Source organism: Cherax quadricarinatus, unplaced genomic scaffold (assembly GCF_038502225.1).
Source record: "Cherax quadricarinatus isolate ZL_2023a unplaced genomic scaffold, ASM3850222v1 Contig3913, whole genome shotgun sequence".
NCBI lineage: Eukaryota > Metazoa > Arthropoda > Malacostraca > Decapoda > Parastacidae > Cherax > Cherax quadricarinatus.
In genome coordinates, this window is record NW_027198939.1 from 14,409 (window position 1) to 27,474 (window position 13,066).

A 13,066-nucleotide genomic window follows, 5' to 3' on the forward strand; every position below is an offset into this window, starting at 1 on the left:
GAAAACATAGGCATTGTACTGTATTAGAGAAAAAACAATACAAACAATATGAGTGACAATATAAGACTAAAAGTAATTAGTGTTCTCTAGTCCTTTTGGAGTTTCACCATTTAAACACGCCGTAGAAATCTTTGTGTAATTCGTCTCCTTTTGGAGTTTCACCATTTAAACACGCCGTAGAAATCTTTGTGTAATTCGTCTACTACTGTTGCTGGTAATGTTTCATTCTATTTTCTCTGAGTGTTATACAATCATCTTTCTCTCTTCTATACCCTAGCTGCTCCTGTTTGTAGCTTTCCTTTTCTTCTCCCAACAAGAAATACTTGGCAACATAGTGACCTACATTACTCAGGAGGAAAAGGCACTCCCAGGACATAAGCCTATGAAAGACAGGCTTACTTTGTTGATGTGTGCCAATGCTACTGGTGATTGCAAGGTTAAGCCTTTATTAGTGTATCATTCTGAAACTCCCAGAGCGTTCAGGCAAAAGAATGTCCTCAAGGATAATTTGTGTGTGCTGTGGAGATCAAACAGTAAGGCATGGGTCACTAAGTTTTTGCCTCCTAATACCACTCCTCTCCTGCAGCCCATGGACCAGCAGGTTATTGCAAACTTCAAAAAACTGTACACAAAAGCTCTGTTTGAAAGGTGCTTTGTAGTGACCTCAGAAACTCAACTGACTCTAAGAGAGTTTTGGAGAGATCACTTTAATATCCTCAATTGTATAAACCTTATAGGTAAGGCTTGGGAGGGAGTGACTAAGAAGACCTTGAACTCTCTATGAGTCCAGTGACTCTGAAGACTCGACACCTCAAGTCTTAATGGAAGGGGATTCCCCTTCTAAACACTAACACTCTCTCTCCCCTCCTCCCATCCCATCAATCATCACCAGATCTTCAATAAAAGTAAGTGTCATGTAATTGTGCATGCCTTTTTCAGTTTGTGTGTACTAAAATTAACATTTCATGTGGTAAAAAAATTTTTTTTTCATACTTTTGGGTGTCTTGCACGGATTAATTTTATTTCCATTATTTCTTATGGGGAAAATTCATTTTTTGAAAATTAAATACATACTAATTGAGTTTTAAACAGAACAAGATTCCTTTTCCAAGTTGGATTGGTTAATTTAATAATAATAATAATAATAATAATAATAATAATAATAATAATAATAATAATAATAATAATAATAATAATAATAATAATAATACTTTTTATTTCAGCATGATAAAATGTTCACATTGAGAATTTCTTAATCTTCTTCTAGAAAATATCTGAGTTAGTACTGACAAAAGTCTTGCCTTCTGTCATTCATCATTTCTAAATGCCAATTCATAAAACAAACTGCACATTAGATTGATATTGGCCTATGATTTGTCAATTATTATTATAAGCAAAACAAAAAGCTAAACCCTTAAGGATCACACAGCACTGCAGGGAAGGGTGTGCTAAAGGTTTAATATGTTTGATAAGAGACCAATGAAGGTGATGAATATAACAGAAGTAGAGTTATTAAGGGTGGAGGGAGTGCTAAAGGAAGTATTATTATAGTGTAATAAATCTGTTGCTGACAATAAGTCAAAGAGGGAGACTGTGTCAAAGGTGGGGCCATCAGTGAGGAGGAAAATAAAGTAAGAGTGCTAGAGAGGTGACGACAGAGATAAATTCTTTGTGTTCACTGGTAGACAGGACAATCTAACAGAATATGAAAAACTGAAACTGGAATTTGACATTTCTCAGAATGGCACTGGGCGCCTCTCCACGAGAAACCCATGAGCGAGACACGTGTGCCCGATGCGAAGATGGGAAAGTTTTGTCTCCCAACCACTACATCAATAAGAAGACAAGAATCCTAAACATAGCTTGATAGAATATAATTTGTTATGAATCAACTCAGACCAATCTTGTTGCCAATGGTTGCAAAGGTGGCTAGAGATTACAGCAAAACAGTCCAAGAATGGAATACCCTACATGAGACGTACAGGTCATATACTGCTGACTGCACAGCAGAATCCATTGGCTCACTGCACTGAACATCCACATGACTAGGGACCCAGCAGAAAACAATTCTTTGTTTTTGCTAGAAATGTGCCATACCCAAAGTTGTATACAAATTAGGGATGTATCAGACATCCGCATCCGCAGAACATCTGCACAGTTTCTTACATCCGCATCCTTACTTTTCCTAAATGAGATATCCTCATCCAAGTCCGCATCCTCAATCACGATTCAATATATATCTGCATTTGCATCCGCATCACACAAAGAGGATGTGGCGGATATTATAACCTAAATTACAGAGCTTGCATATTCATTTCCCAACAGTAGGCCTGTTGCCCCATACTAGGCAATAAGCCTAGACAATTCCATTTACTCACGTGCACGTCCCGCTCAAATCCAACCCCCTCTCCCTCATGTACTTATCCAACCTAAATTTGAAACTACCCAAGGTAGTTTCAGATTTAGGTAATTTCGATAACCCTAGTAGGTAGACCGTTCCACTCATCAACTACCCTATTACTAAACCAATATCGATTGAGTACAAGAAACTGCCCATTTACCGATTTCAACTACCTAATAATGTGGTCAGAAATTTGCAATTTGGCCAATTTCACGAAAACTAAAAAATATGACAATTTCAAAATAAGGTCCAGAATGAACAATGCAGACATTCCTGGCTCTAAAATAACATTTTCTTTGCTCATCAGTCATGTCTCCAGGCCCCTCTGATATTACTCTTGCTTTCTATTTTGAATTTTTATTCAAACAAAAAATAGAAGACTTACTATTATGCAGACTACTGCAATACTGTAATAATTGTATAAATAACATCAACCCATTCATGACTGCATATTAGAATGGCTAGTTGGACATTTATTGGACAATGGCATCATTTGTTTACTTTTGAACAATGGCAAAAATCAAACATTTCCCCTACTTTGAGCTCCATTTCTAGGTTCTTTTTATAGTAAAATCAATCAAAATCACCTCTATTTCTATAGTATTTTTTCCATTCTATCAAATGAGACCAAGAAAACGAGAATACAACCATAAATACTATACAAAAATAGACCACAAAGTCGGCATTTTAATTAAAAAAAAAAAGTCAGTTTTTTTTTTCTCATTATGCACTGCGTGCTTCAGGATTTTTTTTATATGGTGCACACTGACCACACAGACCCATTCTCTCACATGTGGGCCTACCAGCTTTCTCCTGCTTGATTTGAAGCCGCTAGAATTTATGAGCATATATACGTCAAACACGGTACCTCGTAAGATGTATATATACGGCCGCGACAGTCAAAGGGTTAAATTAATTGAAATGGAATTAATCCATTCCCGTGGAATTCCAGGCAATACAAAATCTTCAACAATTTCCCTAATATCAACTCTACGGCTTATTTATCACAAAGCATCTAATGACATAATAAACAATATCAATAACATAGAAACATGATATATAGGCTAGAATGAATAAAATACATGTCATTACGTATGTGGTTAGTGGTGGTGATAGCAGCCATTGTTGTTGTTGGGGTTTATAGGGACACTACAGCGGCCATTCCTGCTCATGACTACATGTGTAGAGAACCTAGGATAACCCAGAAATGTCAGACACTGCTGCTTCATGTTGTCTGCCACTGCTGCTTCATGTTGTCTGCCACAGCTGCTTCATGTTGTCTGCCACAGCTGCTTCATGTTGTCTGCCACTGCTACCTCATGATGTCTGCCACTGCTGCTTCATGTTGACTGCCGCTGCTGCTTCATGTTGACTGCCACTGCTACCTCATGATGTGTGCTCCCACTTTTGCTAGCGTGTTGAAGAGCTTTCCAATATGTGAAGGTTGAGGGGCAGTGCCAATCGGACAGGTTTTGGACGGCAATGTCATTTGTTTACTCTTGAACATCGACAAAGAACTGAACATTTCTGCTACTTTGAGCTCAATTTCAAGGTACTTTTCGTCATAAAACCAATCAAAATCAAATCTATTTCTGTAGTATATCTTCCATTCTATCAAATGAGACCAAAAAAACGAAAATACAACCATAAAATCCATAGGAAAATATACTGCTAAGGGGTGGCTAATGGCTAAGAAGTGAACTCCATTATTTATGGTCCAATTTCTTTCATTTTTGGTGTACGTTAAGAAATATCTTTCCATCTTACATTGCCCAAGTTTCAATAAGATAGTCCAACAAACAACTGAGATCCAATTCCCTAGATCAAGAGCAAGAGCCCCTCACCAGCGTCATGGAACCTCCCTTGAGGCCCACTCGCATCTGGAAATTTCACTTGCGTCTGGAAGCAAAAAAATCTACCGAGTGACTGCTCATATCTGGAAAAACTCGCACGTGAATGCACTTGTAAGTAGAGGTTCCACTGCATCACGTTTAGGGATCTGGGAACCACACAGGTATAATGGAGTATTAGAGACAACAGCAAGTCTTTGTAAAAGTTTTAGTAGCAGAAAATTCAAACTTACGAGTAGTGGTTCAATGAGGAACACAGTCAATAGCATTCTGGAGAGAGAAGCTGCTACTAAGTGGTAGTCAACACCTGCACAAGCTATAGCAAAGTCATCAACGAAGTGACAACCAAATATTAGATGGGAGAACAGAGGCCAGATTATTAATAGTTAGGAGGGCCGAGGGACATCTTCAGCCTGTATACTGTACAGTGGACCCCCGCATACCGTCGCCATCACATAACGTACAATCCGCATACCGCTCACTTTTATCGCAAAAATTTTGCCTCGCATACCGCTCAAAAACCCGCTCACCGCTCTTCGTCCGAGACGCGTCCAATGTGCGCCCTTAGCCAGCCTCACATGTGCCGCTGGTGGCATTGTTTACCAGCCTGCCTCCGCGGTAACATCCAAGCATACAATCGGAACATTTCGTATTATTACAGTGTTTTTGGTGATTTTATCTGCCAAATAAGTGACCATGGGCCCCAAGAAAGCTTCTAGTGCCAACCCTACAGCAATAAGGGTGAGAATTACAATAGAGATGAAGAAAGAGATCATTGATAAGTAAGAAAGTGGAGTGCGTGTCGCCGACCTGGCCAGGTTGTACAAGAAACCCAAATCAACCATCGCTACTATTGTGGGCAACAGAAAGGCAATCAAGGAAGCTGTTCTTGCCAAAGGTTTAACTGTGTTTTCGAAACAGAGATCGCAAGTGATGGAAGATGTTGAGAGAGACTTATTGGTGTGGATAAATTAAAAACAGCTAGCAGAAGATAGCGTTTCTCAAGCGATCATAAGCGAAAAGGCTAGGAAGTTGCATGAGGATTTAATTAAAAAAATGCCTGCAACTAGTTGGTTTGAGAGATTTAAGAAGCGTAGTGGCATACATAGTGTGATAAGGCATGGTGAGGCTGCCAGTTCGGACCACAAAGCAGCTGAAAAATATGTGCAGGAATTCAAGGAGTACATAGACAGTGAAGGACTGAAACCTGAACAAGTGTTTAATTGTGATGAAACAGGCCTGTTTTGGAAGAAAATGCCAAGCAGGACCTACATTACTGAGGAGGAAAAGGCACTCCCAGGACATAAGCCTATGAAAGACAGGCTTACTTTGTTGATGTGTTCCAATGCTACTGGTGATTGCAAAGTGAAGCCTTTATTAGTGTATCACTCTGAAACTCCCAGACCGTTCAGGCAAAAGAATGTCCTCAAGGAGAATTTGTGTGTACTGTGGAGGGCAAACAGTAAGGCATGGGTCACTAGGGACTTTTTCTATGACTGGTTACACCATGCATTTGCCCCCAATGTCAAAGATTACCTAACTGAAAAGAAATTAGAACTTAAGTGCCTCCTGGTGTTAGACAATGCCCCTGGTCATCCTACAGACGTGGCAGAGCGACTTTATGGGGACATGAAATTCATTAAGGTGAAGTTTTTGCCTCCTAATACCACTCCTCTCCTGCAGCCCATGGACCAGCAGGTTATTGCAAACTTCAAAAAACTGTACACAAAAGCTCTGTTTGAAAGGTGCTTTGTAGTGACCTCAGAAACTCAACTGACTCTAAGAGAGTTTTGGAGAGAGCACTTTAATATCCTCAATTGTGTAAACCTTATAGGTAAGGCTTGGGAGGGAGTGACTAAGAAGACCTTGAACTCTGCTTGGAAGAAACTGTGGCCAGAATGTGTAGACAAAAGGGATTTTGAAGGGTTTGAGGCTAACCCTGAGAGGATTATGCCAGTTGAGGAATCCATTGTGGCATTGGGAAAGTCCTTGGGGTTGGAGGTTAGTGGGGAGGATGTGGAAGAGTTGGTGGAGGAGGACAATGAAGAACTAACCACTGATGAGCTGATAGATCAACTTCAACAGCAAGAGGCCAGACCTGAGGAAACTGGTTCAGAGGAGGGGAGAGAGAAATTGAAGAAGTTGCCTACTACAAAGATTAAGGAAATCTGTGCAAAGTGGCTTGAAGTGCAAACCTTCATGGATGAAAATCACCCTCACACAGCTATTGCAAGCCGTGTTGGCAACCTGTACACTGACAATGTTGTGAAACACTTTAGGGAAGTCATAAAGGAACGAGAGGTACAGGCCACTATGGACAGATATGTTGTGTGAAAGAAGTCCAGTGACTCTGAAGCTGGTCCTAGTGGCATTAAAAGAAGAAGGGAAGTAACCCCAGAAAAGGACTCGACACCTCAAGTCTTAATGGAAGGGGATTCCCCTTCTAAACACTAACACTCTCTCTCCCCTCCTCCCATCCCATCAATCATCACCAGATCTTCAATAAAAGTAAGTGTCATGTAATTGTGCATGCCTTTTTCAGTTTGTGTGTATTAAAATTAACATTTCATGTGGTAAATTTTTTTTTTTTTCATACTTTTGGGTGTCTTGCACGGATTAATTTGATTTCCATTATTTCTTATGGGGAAAATTCATTCGCATACCGACCATTTCGCATAACAAAGAGCCCTCTTGCACGGATTAAAGTCGCTATGCGGGGGTCCACTGTATATGTAATCAGAGGAAAGCAGATCATCCTCCTGGACATGGAAATGCCTCTCAGACAAGAAGTTTTTAAGGAAAAGTGGCAGATTGTCCTTGAGACCTAAGGAAGAGAAGAATGACTAAAATGATTTACTGTGTAAGGAATCTCCCGTATGAAGATAGACTTAAAGCCTTAAATCTCCACTCTCTGGAGAGACGTAGAATAAAGGGAGATATCATTGAAGTGTATAAGTGGATGACAGGCATGAAAAAAGGAGATATTAATAAAGTACTTAGGGTGTCGAACCAAGTAAGAACCAGAAATAATGGATTTAAGTTGGATAAGTTTAGATTTAGAAAAGACATAGATAAGTACTGGTTTGCTAACAGAGTTGTGGATGCGTGGAACAGTCTCCCAAGTAGGGTGATCAAGGCTAGGACCTTGGGTGGCTTTAAAAAGAGATTGGACAAATATATGAGTGGGAAGGGCTTGGTTTGATTGGTGTCATTGGGTACGGGAGGATATTCTTGGGAAGCTTTGAGTAGGGGTCGTTTTGATAAGGACCTGCCTTCTATGGGCCAGTAGGCCTTCTGCAGTGTTCCTCCATTCTTATGTTCTTATGAATGAGTTTTGGCCAAGATGTTACAACCCCAAAAAGTGTCATGTTTTTCAAGATCAAAAAAGACTGCAATAACCGAGTGGTTACTAGCAAAGACATTACGAACATAGGTATCTAAACTGAGTAAGGGGTCGATCGTGGAGTGGGCCTTATGAAAGCCAAATTGACAAGTGGAAAGACCATAATGTCTCTCTAGATACCATACTAAATGTCTATTTGCTAGATATTTCAGAAACTTGCAAACTGCAGTAGTAATAGCAATGGGTCTTTAGTGGAAGGCATCATGGCCTGAAGTGTACCTGGTTTATGAAAAGACAGAACAGCAGTTTTCCATGGAAGGGGAAGAACCCTTTGCGACCAAACAAGATTAAAAAGACGTTAGAGGACACAAGGGCTGACAGATGTAAATGCTGAAGCACACATTATAACATGAATGTCGTCAGGTCCAGCTGCCGATGATTGGCAAGCAGAAAGTGTTGACCAGTTCAAAAACCGTAAAAGGCACACTATAAGACTTCTCTGCTAGAAGTATAGTATAAAGGCAGTAACTCTCTAGCAGATTTGGAGGAAAGAAATGAGGAGCATAGCTGGAGCCCCCAAGAGATATGAACAAATGATTTCCAACTGCTGTGGCAACTTCAATAGGGTTTGCAATGCTGATACCAGCAACCCTAAAAACGAACAGAATCTGGTGAATACCTGCCATTCAATTTCCAAACAACACTCGAGAGGAGGCAGAAGTAACAACAGAAACAATCCCGCCAACAAGTGTGTATTGCTTCATGGATTGCATGTCAGGCAGCTACCCTTACCCATTTAACCCTTTCAGGGTCCGTCCCGTAGATCTACGGCTTTACGTTCAGGGTCCAAACCGTAGATCTACGCCATGAGCTCAGCTCATTCTGATAAACTGTGAGTGGTACATTTGGGCCTAGATATGAGAGAATACATCTATGTGGTATGTGTGCACCACATAAAACACATCCTGCAGCACACTGTGCATAATGAGAGAAAAAAAATGAAATCATGATTTTTCGATTAAAACAGCAACTTTGCAGTGTTTTTTCGTATGTTTTTTATAGTTGTATTTGCCATTTCTTGGTCTCATTTGATAGAATGGAAGACATATTACAGAAATAGAGATGATTTTGATTGGTTTTAGCATAGGAAATGGCTTGAAACTGAGCTCAAAGTAGCGGAAATGTTAAATATTTGCCGATATTCAAGAGTAAACAAACGACCTCACACGTCTAATACACATCAGCTGGTGGGCCTAATATACATTCACAAATATGGTGATGATATTTATACAATTATTACAGTATTGCATAACAGTAAATCTTCTATTTTTTGGTGTGAATAAAAATTCATTATGTGAATAAAAAATCAAAATGGAATTTATTTGTAAAGCCTCAAAACATAACTAATGAACAGAGGAAATGTTTGTTTAGTGCTAGGAATGCCTACATTGTTCATTCTCGACCCTATTTTGAAATTGGAATATTTTGAACTTTGTGTTAAATTGGCCAAATTAACAATTTCCGATCACTTTATTTTGTAGTTGAAACAGTTGACTTGGCGATTTCTTGTGCTCAATCGATAGAATAGAAGTAATACTAGTGAAATAGCTAAGAATTTGGTTGATTGGAATAATGTAATTGGCCTAAAATGGGAGTCAAAGTCGGCAAAATCGCCGATTCGTAAATATCGCTGACACATCAAAATTCGCGAGAGCATAATTTCATCAATTTTCGTACTTTTTGTTTTATTACCTTCACAAAAAGATTCTCTACGATTTCATAAGAAAAAATAACAAATTTTTTTTTTTAAATATCTTGGACACTGGTGCGTGACTCCAGATTTGGGCCTTGGACCCTGAAAGGGTTAAAATCAAGGAGTCGCTATGGTCCTATTGTAATGATAGCAGCCCCCACACAGCACATTTCAAATGCATTGCATGAGCATAAGTAGACCATCAAGGCACACACTGGTGAGTGTGCCTACTCGAGGCTTGAGGAGTGTCTTTGACGCTCCTGTTAAAACAGTTCAAAAATAGTTGTAATAGTTCATCAGTGGAGGACAAAGGAGAAGGCTCCTCACTAAAAATGGTTTTACACGAGCCAAGGGCCCAATTCATCCCTTCAAACTGCAAATGTGGGGTATGAGGAGGATGAGAATATGAATGTGAAGTAATGAGGATAGGAAAATGATCAGTCATGTAAATCTGGGAGTACAGACTAGGTAAAGTCAGGTGCAGTTGAAGAGGAGCAAACTGAGAGATCTATGCAAGAGAGTGAGTGCAAGGGTCAAAATGAGTGGGAGTACCTGTATTTAAAACATGGATGGGAAGAGAAGTGAGAAAAGTCTAACTGATCTCCATGACAAGTCACAGTGACCCTCCCCTGAAGAAATGATGAGCATTAGAATCACCTTACAAGAGGAGAGGTGAAGGTAGGTCAAGAAGGAGAAAGATACAAAGTGCAGACTGTATACCACTTGTTCAAGTAGATGTAGGCTGCAGTGAAGTAAAAATAAAGATCTGAGAATGTGGTATACTAGTGTGCACAAAAAAGTGCACTTTCATTAAGTCTCATCGGGAAGTGGATCCGATGAATGTAATAAAATATAGCTCGAGACGGGATGGATAACAGCAGAGCACAATTTTGGTTCTTGTAAACAGACACTGGCAAGTGTTGATCAGTTATATATATTTACCAGGAAAGTTCATGACAATCAAACATCACTTTATCTATACTGGTTGTGTACAGTCTCCACCTGTGAGCAGGGTGAATGTAACCTTTTGGCAAGTGGAAGGTGTAGTAATTCAAAGGCAATTAGATGTCTAAGTCAAAGTCTGGAAAAGTCTTGTTGTATGACTGTGCAAGGAATAATGGAATCACAGCTTGAACTGAAAATGGTATGCCAGTATAGTCATCACCATCCCACCAATGGAGTATGTATAGGCTTCTTACTTAATCAACCTTCTCTACATCACTAATTTAGTTGAGGTATATCCTGCTTTTTAACCCTTAAACTGTCCAAACGTAGATCTACGTCCACGTGCGAGGGGCTCCGAACGTAGATCTACGTTTTTATTTACATGCTTTCAAATGGGGAAAATCAAGGTCGGAGCACTACGCACATGAACATATATCTACGTTTGGACAGTTTAAGGGTTAAAGGGTGGAAAATGTCTTAGAAGATTTGAGTCGTGTTCTTGTGGGTGTTGCTGTTTACTTAAGTTACTTAAGGATTCACTGACTGTAGTGGAAACATTTTTGTCCAATGTCATTTTTGGATGATGTCTGTTAGTGGGAGAAGTTTCCAGGTGGTGATTATTATTAGTATGTCATGAGGTAAGCATGATAGCGTTGTTCTCTGTGTCACTGTCTCTTGTAAGAAGCCCTTGAGCTATTTTGTCCTTTGGCATGCTGCGATCTGTGAATCCTCATTGTGTCACGGGGAAAGTTGGTTCCATAGTTGAGGTAAAATGGGGTCAGAGGTACCAGCAGGGATAAGTAAAATCCCAGTGCCAGGTTCAAGCAACAAGTAATTGCCAGAAAGACATTACAGTGGAACCTCACCTAACGAACGCATCGCATAACGTTAAATCCACTTAGCAATACATTTTAATGCAAAAATTTTGCCTCGGCTAGCGCTAAAAAACTATCTCAACGCAGTTCGTTCGAGATGCATCCATGTGCAACCTGAGCTTGCCTCACTTGTTCCGTGGGTAGCAGTGTTTACAAGCCAGCCACCGCGGTCGCTTCCAAGCATACAATCGGAACATTTCATATTATCACAGCCTTTTTAGTGATTGCACCTGCAAAATAAGTCACCATGGGCCCCGAGAAAGCTTCTAGTGCCAACCCTACAGCAAAAAGAGTGAGAATTACTATGGATATGAAGAAAGAGATCATTGCTAAGTATGAAAGTGGAGTGCGTGTCTCCGAGCTGCCCAGGTTGTACACAAAACCCCAATCAACCATCGCTACTATTGTGGCCAAGAAAACGGCAATCAAGGAAGCTGTTCTTGCCAAAGGTGCAACTTTGTTTTTGAAACAGAGATCGCAAGTGATAGAAGATGTTGAGAGACTGTTACTGGTGTGGATAAACGAAAAACAGATAGCAGGAGATAGCATCTCTCAAGCGATCATATGTGAAAAGGCTAGGAAGTTGCATGACTATTTAATTAGAAAAAAGCCTGCAACTAGTGATGATGCGAGTGAATTTAAGGCCAGCAAAGGTTGGTTTGAGAGATTTAAGAATCGTAGTGGCATACATAGTGTGATAAGGCATGGTGAGGCTGCCAGTTCGGACCACAAAGCGGCTGAAAAATATGTGCAGGAATTCAAGGAGTACATAGACAGTGAAGGACTGAAACCTGAACAAGTGTTTAATTGTGACGAAACAGGCCTGTTTTGGAAGAAAATGCCAAACAGGACGTACATTACTCAGGAGGAAAAGGCACTCCCAGGACATAAGCCTATGAAAGACAGGCTTACTCTGTTGATGTGTGCCAATGCTAGTGGTGATTGCAAAGTGAAGCATTTATTCGTGTATCACTCTGAAACTCCCAGTGTGTTCCTCAAGGCTAATTTGTGTGCTGTGGAGGGCAAACAGTAAGGCATGGGTCACTAGGGACTTTTTCTATGACTGGTTACACCATGCATTTGCCCCCACTGTGAAAAATTACCTAATTGAAAAGAAATTAGACCTTAAGTGCCTCCTGGTATTAGACAATGCTCCTGGTCATCCTTCAGACGTGGCAGAGCGGCTTTCTGCGGAAATGAGCTTCATTAAGGTCGTTTTTGCCTCCTAATACCACTCCTCTCCTGCAGCCCATGGATCAGCAGGTCATTTCCAACTTCAAGAAACTGTACACAAAAGCTATGTTTGAAAGGTGCTTTGTAGTGACCTCAAACTCAATTGACTCTAAGAGAGTTTTGGAGAGATCACTTTAGCATCCTCAATTGTGTAAACATTATAGGTAAGGCTTGGGAGGAAGTGACTAAGAGGACCTTGAACTCTGCTTTGAAGAAACTGTGGCCAGAACATGTAGACGAAAGGGATTTTGAAGGGTTTGAGGCTAACCCTGGGAATCCTATGCCAGTTGAGAAATCCATTGTGGCACTGGGGAAGTCCTTGGGGTTGGAGGTTAGTGGGGAGGATGTGGAAGAGTTGGTGGAGGAGGACAATGAAGAACTAACCACTGATGAGCTGCTAGATCATCTTCAACAGCAAGAGGCCACACCTGAGGAAACTGCTTCGGAGGAGGGGATAGAGAAATTGAGGAAGTTGCCTACTTCAAAGATTAAGGAAATGTGTGCAATGTGGCTTAAAGTGCACACCTTTTTTGATGAAAATCACCCTCATACAGCTATTGCAAGCCGTGTTGGCAACCTGTACACTGACAATGTTGTGAAACACTTTAGGAATGTCATAAAGGAACGGGAGGTACAGGCCTCTATGGACAGATATGTTGTGCGACA